Genomic DNA, 10,639 nt, shown 5'->3' with positions numbered 1-10,639 from the left:
TTTATATCTCTAATAATAAAAATAGTATATTTTATCAAGTTTATTAAGGGACATTAGAAATCAAGGAATAAAGAGGATACAAAATAAAAACCACATGCCCATGGACAATTATCCCATTTAAAGTCCCTGCACTTAGCTTACCACTATACTTGTTACATCATTGCAAAGGAAGAGAACGTGGTAGGCATTACTGCCAGGTAAATACCAATCATGGTCTCACCAATGTGGAGACCCAGGAGAGATTATAGGGAATTCTGAGAAATACCAAGGACTTCTGGGGAATGAAGTTTAGGGTTCAAAATCTCCATTTATACACTCCACAATGAAACCCATGGAAGACTAGTCTCTCCAGTGGGTCTTGTAAACATACCAGCTATGAAATTACAATAATTTGAGGATAAGAGGAAAAGAGAACAAAACCAATAATTGCTAGGCACATTGACAAAAAGCCAGTTAGGGGGCAGTCCTCTCTGGCATGAGTATACATACAAAACAAATGCATTCAAACCCCGCACAGCTCAAATCACCACATCCCAAAATTCACTTTGGATCTTCTGGTGCATGGTGTTGTCTATGGAGGCATCTTAATGGTGTCTTCTCCAAATAGTTCACTTTCAGAGAGGTAGCATGTTTCTAAACCTAAAATTACTCTCAAAAAGAATTTAAACTTTGCAATTTAAAATAATAATTATACATACCGCCCCCCCCCCCCCCGAAGAGAGTGATTAAAAAATGCAGGGATCATTTAGGGATGCATGGCTGAGTTATGAGGTATATGAATCAATTGGCAAGAGAAATAAAAAACATAAAAAAAACAAATAAAAAAAGATAATTTCTGGATAAAATATAGACTATCAAAGTCTTATGTGAAAAAAATTCTAAGTAAAGGAAAAATAAATCTATAACAGGTACTTGAATCAGGGCCCAATTAAAATGATATAAGCAATTAAGCGTTTACTCAATAAGTAGCCAGGACTACAGAAAGTTGCCACATTATGAAAGACAGATTAGGGACTAGATTTTAGGAGCCAGGTAGGAGCCAAATTTGACACACTTGGTAGAATGTGGAGCAAGGAAGACTTGCCATTAACACATGTTAAACAGTCACAAACTCAAACCCCAAACACTTTCAAGTCCTCTTGTCATGGCTCAAAATTTTCACCACCCCATCAGTTGGTCTCTTTGACCTTGTGCTCGATTGGTACTATGCAGGCTTTGTGCTTCTTTGGCACTGTGCAATGGCTCTTTTTTGTATTCTCTTGTCCTGGAATCAGACAAAATCATTAAGCAAAGTCCCATAAATTATTTTAAACAATTAATGGCATCATTTTTTATAGTCTAAAACTTTTGGGGGTATACATTGACATTATAGCAAATATATTTTAAACTTATATTACTGCAAAATCAAAAAATGTTAAAGAAAATCTTAATACTGGTGACATGTGCTTCAAATATAAAAAGGAGAGAAAAAAAAAAACTGAAATAGTATATTGCATATGCAAGAAAATATAATAATAAAAGAGTTTTAAGAATAAAAAATATAGCTTATAATCATTGACACACTATGCAAGCTAAGGAAATGTAGAATACAAAGGTTTCTCATCAAAAATGAGATCCATTTCCTCTTCATACCTGGCCATGATCCACTCTGAGTACAAACAAATGATTTTCACAAAGTAACAGTTTTTTATAAAGAACAGTAGTACATGTAATACATATTCAAAAAGTATCAATATCACCAAAATTATAATAGCCCATTTAATGAAAATAGCAAACAGACTATCATATTTTACATGAGTCTGCTGTATGACATTTAGAGAAAATGGATACTTGTCACAAGTTTTTCAGGTCTAGCAATGTTTCAACCTTGGCTGAGATATTTAAAACTATTACTGCCATCATTACAAAAATGTGCCAAAGGAATCTAGAAAAAAACAGAACTCTGTTGGGTCTAAAAATGTCACCAAGTATCTAGAGATCATTCTGGTGAAAGGGTAAATTGTGCTGAAGAGTTATAAATGAGAGATGCTCCCTTTTTGGAAGCCATCCATGGATACCATACCCTGGGATTAACTTCCCAGCTCCTTTGGCATGAGACTATGAAGTCCCATCCATTCACATTTTTATAAATGTGGGAGGTGGGGATTATAATTGTATTTCACTTCAGCTACTAAAATGGACCTTACCTCCTGTTAGAGGCAAGCAAAATGATCAGAGTTGTTGAAAAAAAATCTAAAAATCATGTCTAAAACCCCCTTAAATCCAATTTGAAATATTTAGCTCATTAAATTTTCCAAAGGTTGTTATACAATTATAACCAGTTTTGATGAAGTCCATCCATACTCTATGTGACAATTTACAAAGTCAAAATAGAAAAAAGGCTGTTTTTATATATGGACTTATTCAATAATATTTGTTCAGTATAGTTATAGGGGGAAAGCAACAGAATATAACAGTAGTTAAAACCCGGTACATTAAAATGATTCAGTGTAACAGAATAGTATTGAATACATTAATATATGAACTTAAAACCATAAAATTAAATCTTAAATAAAACAATCAGCAAAATACAATAAAATACAGAGACTTTTGTAAAACATTGGAGTCTGAAAAGTTTTAAAAATATAATCTCCAGTCTCTTTAAAGTTTGGTTTTTTTTAATCCATTGAGATTCCTTTTGTCAGTACTGTGGGATCTCTCATAGCGAGGGAGAACATGGGTTTTAGGAATCTCAAATTGGGCAGACCCAAATGGCAAAGAGTTGCAGGGAGATGAATTTCTCCCCTGAATCTCAGGTAAGATAAGTAAAAGGATCAGTGCACTCAACAAACATCCTTCGAAATAGGCAATGCACTGCTCTCTCATAGAATACACTATGCTTATAATCAACTTCCTGTTTGGAAAAGTCTCTTCCTTCTCCTCGCCGCCCCCCACCCCAAGGTCCCCTGCCATATGGAGGCTAATTGTTGCCTAAGGAAAAAAACACCTCAGGTTTTACCAGTTGGCTTGTGATTCCAAAGACACAGTGGCAGCTACCAGTAGCCTGGGTCCTAGGGCTGGGCCTGGGGTTGGATGAGTGATCTGGGTAGGAGGCCAGATATCAGGAGTAGAGTTGCTGGGGCCTGAGGCAGGGGTTGGGGCTGCCGGGTGAGTGATCTCGGTCAAAAAGGTCAGGAGTGAATGGTTGTAGGCAGGAGTGGACAGCAGGAGCGAGCTGAATCAGGAGAAGCAGCCTTGCAAGGGTGGGTGTGTGTGTATGTGGGGTGGGAAAAAAGTCTTGGCAGCTTAAAAAATTATCTAGGCTATCTTAAAAAAATTAAGAAGTTCTCATCTGACTTGTGGTCACCAAAAATTGTAAAAATTAAATTTATATCTCTAATAATAAAAATATTATATTTTATGAGGTTTATTAAAGATCATTAGAAATAAAAGAAGAAAGAGGATACAAAATAAAAACCATGTGCCCATGGCTGATTATCCCATTTAAAATCCCTGCATTTAGCTTACCTCTATACTTGCTGCATCATTGCAAAGGAAGAGAATGTGGTAGGCATTACTGCCAGTTAAATACCAATCGTGATCTCACCAATGTGGAGACCCAGGAGAGATTATAGGGAATTCTGAGAAATACCAAGGACTTCTAGGGAATGAAGTTTAGGGTTCAAAAGCTCCATTTATACAGTCTTCCATACTCTAGATATGACTTTCTATCTACTGTGCCACCTAACTGCCTCTTCTTTTCACTCTTTCTCCTCAATAGGGGCATATAGGCCAATTATCAAATGCATCCTCTTACTACTTTCACTGTCATTCATCTGTTAAAATTATCAGTATTTTAAATTTTTTTCTTTATTTTATTCCAATTACAAATTTACACATAAGTTCTCCAAAGTTACACGATTCATGTAGTCTCCCTCCCCTCTTACCTTTTCCCTCCCATAGTTGACTAGCAATTACACTGAGTTATGCATGTATTATCTCTCAAAACCCATTTCCAATGAGGGGATGTCCATCAATTGGGGAATGGCTGAACAAATTGTGGTATCTGCTGGTGATGGAATACTATTGTGCTATAAGGAATGACGAATTGGAGGAATTCCATGTGAACTGGAATGACCTCCAGGAATTGATGCAGAGTGAAAGGAACAGAACCAGGAGAACATTATACACAGAGATGGATACATTGTGGCACAATTGAATGTAATGGACTTTTTTACTACCAGCAATGCAATGATCCAGGACAATTCTGAGGGATCTATGAGAAAGAGCACTATCCACATTCTGAGAAAGAACTGTGGGAGTAGAAACACAGAAGAAAAACAACTGCTTGATCACATGGATCAATGGAGATATGATTGGGGACTCTAAACCAGGGTTCCCTAAACAACGGCCCATGGGCCACATACTGCTCCCTGAGGTCATTTATCTGGCTCCTACCACACTTCTGGAAGGGGCGTCTCTTTCATTGGTGGTCAGTGAGAGGAGCACAGTATACACCTGCATCCTGTGTTCCTGGAATACTGTATGTGGTGCTGCTGCAAAGCGTGGCATCATTCACATACAGTACTACTTCTGGTGACATAATCCTTTGCATGGTGCATTGTTCTGAGAGTAACTGAACAAGAACAAGCACCGCACAAAGGATTGTGTGGCTGCACAATGGAAGACGTCAGTATGGTGAGCAGCAAGTCAGTATGGTGAGCAGCAATCTGGGGGAGGGGATTCCGCACTGTTTATACTGCTCCCTGGTATAGTGGTGGTGGTGATGGGCCTGTGCAAGGTGTGACAGGCCCATCACAGCCAGTGCTGCAGCCTCCGCTATCCCAGACAGAGGTATACAGATTTGTTCATAGTTTTTTTTTTTAATAGACCATCCCTCCAACTGTCTGAGGGACAGTGAACTGGCCCCCTGTGTAAAAAGTTTGGGGACCCCTGTTCTAAATAATCACCCTATTATAAAATATCAATAACGTGGAAATAGGTCTTGGTCAATGACACATGTAAAACCTAATAGAATTGTGTGTCAGCTATGGGAGGGGGGTGGAGAAGGGGACAGAAAGAACATGAATCATGTAACCATGGAAAAACATTCTAAATTAATTAAATAAAAATTTCCAAAACTTGGAAGAAAAGTAAATAAATAAATTAGATAGGATAATCCTACATCGAAGTTTTGCACATTAAATTAAGTTTATGGAACGGCATTAACATAATTAAAATGACATAAGTCTGCTGTGTGAATAATCTAGTGGTGATGTCAAAAGTATTTTCTGAGCATAATTTTCAATAGCTAGTAGTAATTAAAAAGGAAAAAAATATTTTATTCGGCAAAAAAACCCAAAATCCATTTCCATATTATAATTGTCAGCATCTTTGAGTGATACTGGCATGGGCACCGTACCCCCCTCCCAAACTCTGGCAAACTGTAAGCAGGGAAATTCCTTTGCTCCCTTCTGTCCTTGTAACTCCTAACCCAAGAACATCTGATAACTTCTATAAGACCCTGAGAGAATTATCATCCTTGGACCATCCTTTAGATTTAAGATGGACTTAGAGATGCACCTCCAGGCTACACCTTGTAAAAATGGAGATTTGAACCCTGGACTTCAATTCCCAGAGGTCTTTGGTAGCTCCCAGAGTTACCTGTAATCCCACTGAGATCCCCACCTGGGCGAGATAAAAATTTTTATTTAAACTGGCTGTAAAGCCTACTGGAGTCTCTTCCTGTACTCAGAGATTGCAAGGATACAGTAAGTGAAATTGAGTGGGCCTTTCAGCCCTACTAGGCACGTGCTTTCTTATTTTGTATTTTCTTTATTTCTTAATCTTTAATAAACCTCATAAAATATAATACTTTTAGCAGAGAAACTAATTTTTTTAACTGTAACAGTTGGCGACCACGAAGGGACAAAAGACTCTCAATTAAAAAAAAAAAAAGATAGCCTAGATAGTGATTTTTTAAAGCCAAGTTCCTTCAAGATTTTTCAGAAAAGCCTCTTGATCTGGACCTGTTTGATTCAAATCTCTGCCATTCCTGGGCTCTCTCTCTCTCTCTCTCTCTCACCTGGCCCACCTGATTCTTGCACCTCTAGCCTCCAATGCAGATCTTGATCATCTGGTGACTTGCCCGCCAGCCCCAGAAAACTCTAGCCTCAGAGCAGATCACTCATTGCCCCAGGCTGCTGATAGCAGACCCAGTTTCTTCAGGAACAAAATCCAGCTGGTAAAAATGGGGGTGTTCTTTCCTTAGCCTCCATGTGGCAGGGGGCAGGGGACAGGGGACCACAGTAGGAGAGAAAGAGGAGAAGAAAGAGACTTTTCCAAACAGGACTTAAAAGCATGGGGTATTTAAGAGGATATCTTTTGACTGTATTGATTCTTTCATGTATTTCACCTGCATGCCAGGGGAAAAAATCAGCTCCCTGTAACTCTTTAGCCAAATTTGAGATTCCTCATTATGGGGAAGCAGCTCAGTTGCTTAGTGAATTGAGAGCCAGGCCTAGAGATGGAAGGTCCTTGGTTGAAATCTGGCCTCAGACACTTCCTGGCGGTGTGGCCCTGGACAGGTCACTTGACTCCCATTGCCTACCCATTACCAATCTTCTGCCTTCTGACAATAGGCATCTAAATGAGAAAAAAACCGAAGGAACTTTAAAGAGACTGGAGGTTATATTTTTAAGGCATTTCAGTCTCCAATGTTTTATAAAAATCTCTGTATTCTATTGCATTTTGCTGATTGTTTTGTTTAAGATTTAACTTTGTGAATTAAGTTCATATATTACTGCATTCAATACTATTCTGTTATACTGAATCAGTTTAATGTACTGAGTTTTAACTACTGTTAAATTCTGTTGCTTTTCCCTTATAACCATACTGAACAAACATTATTGAGTAAGCCCATATAAAAAATAGCTTTTATATTTTTGACTTTGTAAATTGTCACATAGAGGATAGATGGACTCCATCAGAAAAGTGCTACAACATTTGGAAAATTTAAAGAGCGAATTATCTCAAACTGATTTTAAGGGTTCTTTAGACATGATTTTTAGAATTTTTCTTAACAATCTCTGGTCATTTTGCCTGCCCCTACCACAAGGTAAGGCCCATTTTAGTAGCTGAAGTGAAATACAATTATAACCCCCAACCTCCTGCATTTCTAAAAATGTGAATGGAAGATGGGCAGTTAATCCCAGGGCATGTACCCCTAGAAGCCTCCCAAAGGAAAAAAAAGGGAGCATCTCTCATCATTTATACTCTTCAGCTCATTTTACTTCCACCAGAATGATATCTAGAATTCTTGATGTTCAGAACCCAAAATAAGTTTTACTTTGTTTAAAAATATGTTTACCAAGGTTGAAATATTTGTTATGTTTGTAAAAATTGTGACAAATATCCCTCAATTCATAGGCTTTAAAAAATGCCATACAGCAACTTATGTGAAATATGATAGTGTGTTTGTACTATTGTACTTAATTGGGCTATTGAGAATTTGGGGGATATGGATATCTACATATCTATACTACTGTTCTTTATTAAAAAAAACTGTTACTTTGTGAAATTCACAGTGGATCATGGTCAGATATGAAGAAGAAATGGATCTTATTTTTGGTGAGAAATCTTGTATTCTATGTTTTCTTAGCTGACAGAGTGTCAATGATTATAAGCTATATTTTTATTTTTAAAACTCTTATTATATTTTTCTTGCATGTGCAATATACTATTTCAGTTTTTTATTTTTTTCTCTCCTTTTTATATTTGGAGCACATGTCACCAGCATTAAGATTTTCTTTAACTTTTTGATGTAATATAAGTTTAAAATACATTTGCTATAATGTCAATTATATGTCAAAAGCTTGAGACTATAAAAATGATGCCACTAATTATTTTTAAAAATTATGGGACTTTGCCTAATGATTATGTCTGATCCCAGGACAAGATACACAAAAGAGCCATTTCACAGGGCTAATAAAGCACAAAGCTAAACCTGATTAGTGCCACACAAAAGAGCACACAGGATATATTAATGTGGACTCAAGGTTGTGACATTTGACATATATTAAGTCATAGGCCTTCTTTGTAGCCACACTCACTCACTCTGAAAATACTTACAGACAAGTATCTCAAACTTGGCTCCTATAATCTGGTCCCTTTTCTGTCTTTCATAGTGTGGCAGCTTTCTGTAGTCCTGGCTACTGACTGGGTAAATGCTTACTTGCTTAGATCATTTTAATTTGGCTCTGATTCAAGGACCTGTTATAGATTTATTTTTCCTTTACTTGGAATTTTTACACATAAGACTTTGATAGTCTATATTTTCATCCAGAAATTTTCTTTTGTATTTGAATTTTTCTGATGTCTTTTTAATTTCTCTTACCAACTGATTCATATACCTCATAATTCAGCCATGCATCCCTAAGTGATCCTGTGTTTTTCAATCACTCTCTTCATGGGGAAATGTAAAAATATTATTATTTTAAATTGCAAAGTTTAAATTTCTTTTCAGAAGAATTTTAGGTAAAGAAAGATGCTACCTCTCCGAATCCAGAAACTGAACTGTTTGAAGAGACCGTGAAGAAGCCTCCAGAACACAAGCTGCACAAGAAGATCAAGAATTAACTTTGGGTGTGGTTGATTGAACATTTATTTGTATGTATACTTTCATGCCAAAGGGGACTGCCCCCTAACTGGCTTTTTGTCAATGCATCTAGCAATTATTGGTTTTGTTCTTTTTTCCTCTTATCCTCAAATTATTGTAATCTTTAAGTTGATTATGTTTTCATGATCCTTTTGTGGAAAAAACTTTTCCCAAATGATCAAATGGGAAAATGTAAAAATGGAGATTTGAACCTTGGACGTCAATTCCCAGAAGTCTTTGGTAGCTCCCAGAGTTACCTGTAATCCCACTGAGATCCCCACCTGGGCAAGATCAAAATTTTTATTTAAACTGGCTGTAAAGCCTACTGGGGTCTCTTCCTGTACTCAGAGATTGCAAGGATGCAGTAAGTGAAATTGAGTGGGCCTTTCAGCCCTACTAGGCACGTGCTTTCTTATTTTGTATTTTCTTTATTTCTTAATCTTTAATAAACCTCATAAAATATAATACTTTTATCAGAGAAATTTTTTAACTATAACAACCTGGATACCATCAGGCTGTATCTCAGGCATCTATCTGTCCCCTAAACTATGAGGATCTTCAGGCAGACTCTGGTCAGATGATCAAACCCCTCTACCAAATGCCCGAGTGTTTACCACTCTAGAATCATGTCCTCACCATGACACAGCATCAAGTCCCTACTGCTGTAAAGAGTATATAATCCCCAGAATTGATGGATTCTGAGAGCAGCCTTTCATCTTGCTATTCCACCTGTACTATTCTCCTAGCCAAATTCAACATTGATTTCTAAATTAATAAATTTCTCTTTTTGTTTTTAAGCTAATTTTGGAGTCTTGCATTCTTGTAAAAGGTATCCTTCCTTGAACCCAGGGGGTTCAACTTTAGTACACCACAACAATACAATAGATAGAAAATTCACAAAACAGCTTACTGTGAATTACCCTGCAATTCTCTGACTTATTTTTTTCAGCTTCCTTAATGCCCTTTTTATTCTCTGTATCCATTTCTAGAATCAGGAGATCACTATTAGTTTCCAATTTAAAAACATCATAGTATTTTACATACAAATTATTTCCTAACTGGTTAACAGACCAACTAATTATGACAACATTAAATCACCAAAGAGCACACTAAACAATAAAACAATTTGGTCAGATTTCAGCACATTTTCTGTGATAATAACAAAAAAGAACTGTCAGCAAACAGTAATCAACAAGGCAGTTATGTAATTAAAAAATACCACTTTGTGCTACCTGCATATCAACAAGCAATATAAACAATTTTTGTTCACTTTAGCATTATCATGTGATAAACATTTGTAGTTATATGTGATGAGTCATTGGTTCAGTACGCTAAGATCTGGTAGTGCAGATAAGCAAAGTAAAAAACAACAATTCTCAAAAGATAAGAAATCCCCTGCCAATAAAATTGTGTCAAAATTAAATAATATTTGAATTATGCTTTTTATTATGAGATAGGGAAATAAAATATAACTGAAAAATAAAAGTGTATTTCAAAAGAAAAATTTAACATCTACATTGAGGGGGAAAGTCCAAAAAAATAGAAATTTAAAAATATAATTTAATATTTAAAATTTTAATATCCAGTCTCCTAAAGTAGTCAATATTAGGTTAAAAATTCAGTTTTAAACTCAAAATATAAAAGAAAAAATAAATTAATATGAAATATTTTAAGATTAAAATTCCTCTAATATAGGAATATTAAAAGCATTCAGCAATAATAAAGGAAATTCTTTAAAAGAAGTAAAGAGGAAGAACTAGAATAGTATTTAAATTCTGATAGCAAAGAGAAGAGAATTAAAAAAAATTGTTTTAAGTGACTCTAGATTGAGATTTCCACATGTAGCCAACAGATTTACTACAGAGAACCGAATTTGGTTAGGAAGATCTTTCCCTCATTTTGATTCAAAATGAGTTTGGAGATGAATCTAATTTTTCAGATCACACCTATCTCCTTCTACTGGGCTGTTGTTGGGGCATATATAACTTCTCCTTTGGTGGCTTC

This window comes from Monodelphis domestica, chromosome 2 (genome assembly GCF_027887165.1).
Source record: "Monodelphis domestica isolate mMonDom1 chromosome 2, mMonDom1.pri, whole genome shotgun sequence".
Taxonomy (NCBI): Eukaryota; Metazoa; Chordata; class Mammalia; order Didelphimorphia; family Didelphidae; genus Monodelphis; species Monodelphis domestica.
Note: the sequence above shows the minus strand (reverse complement) of the source record.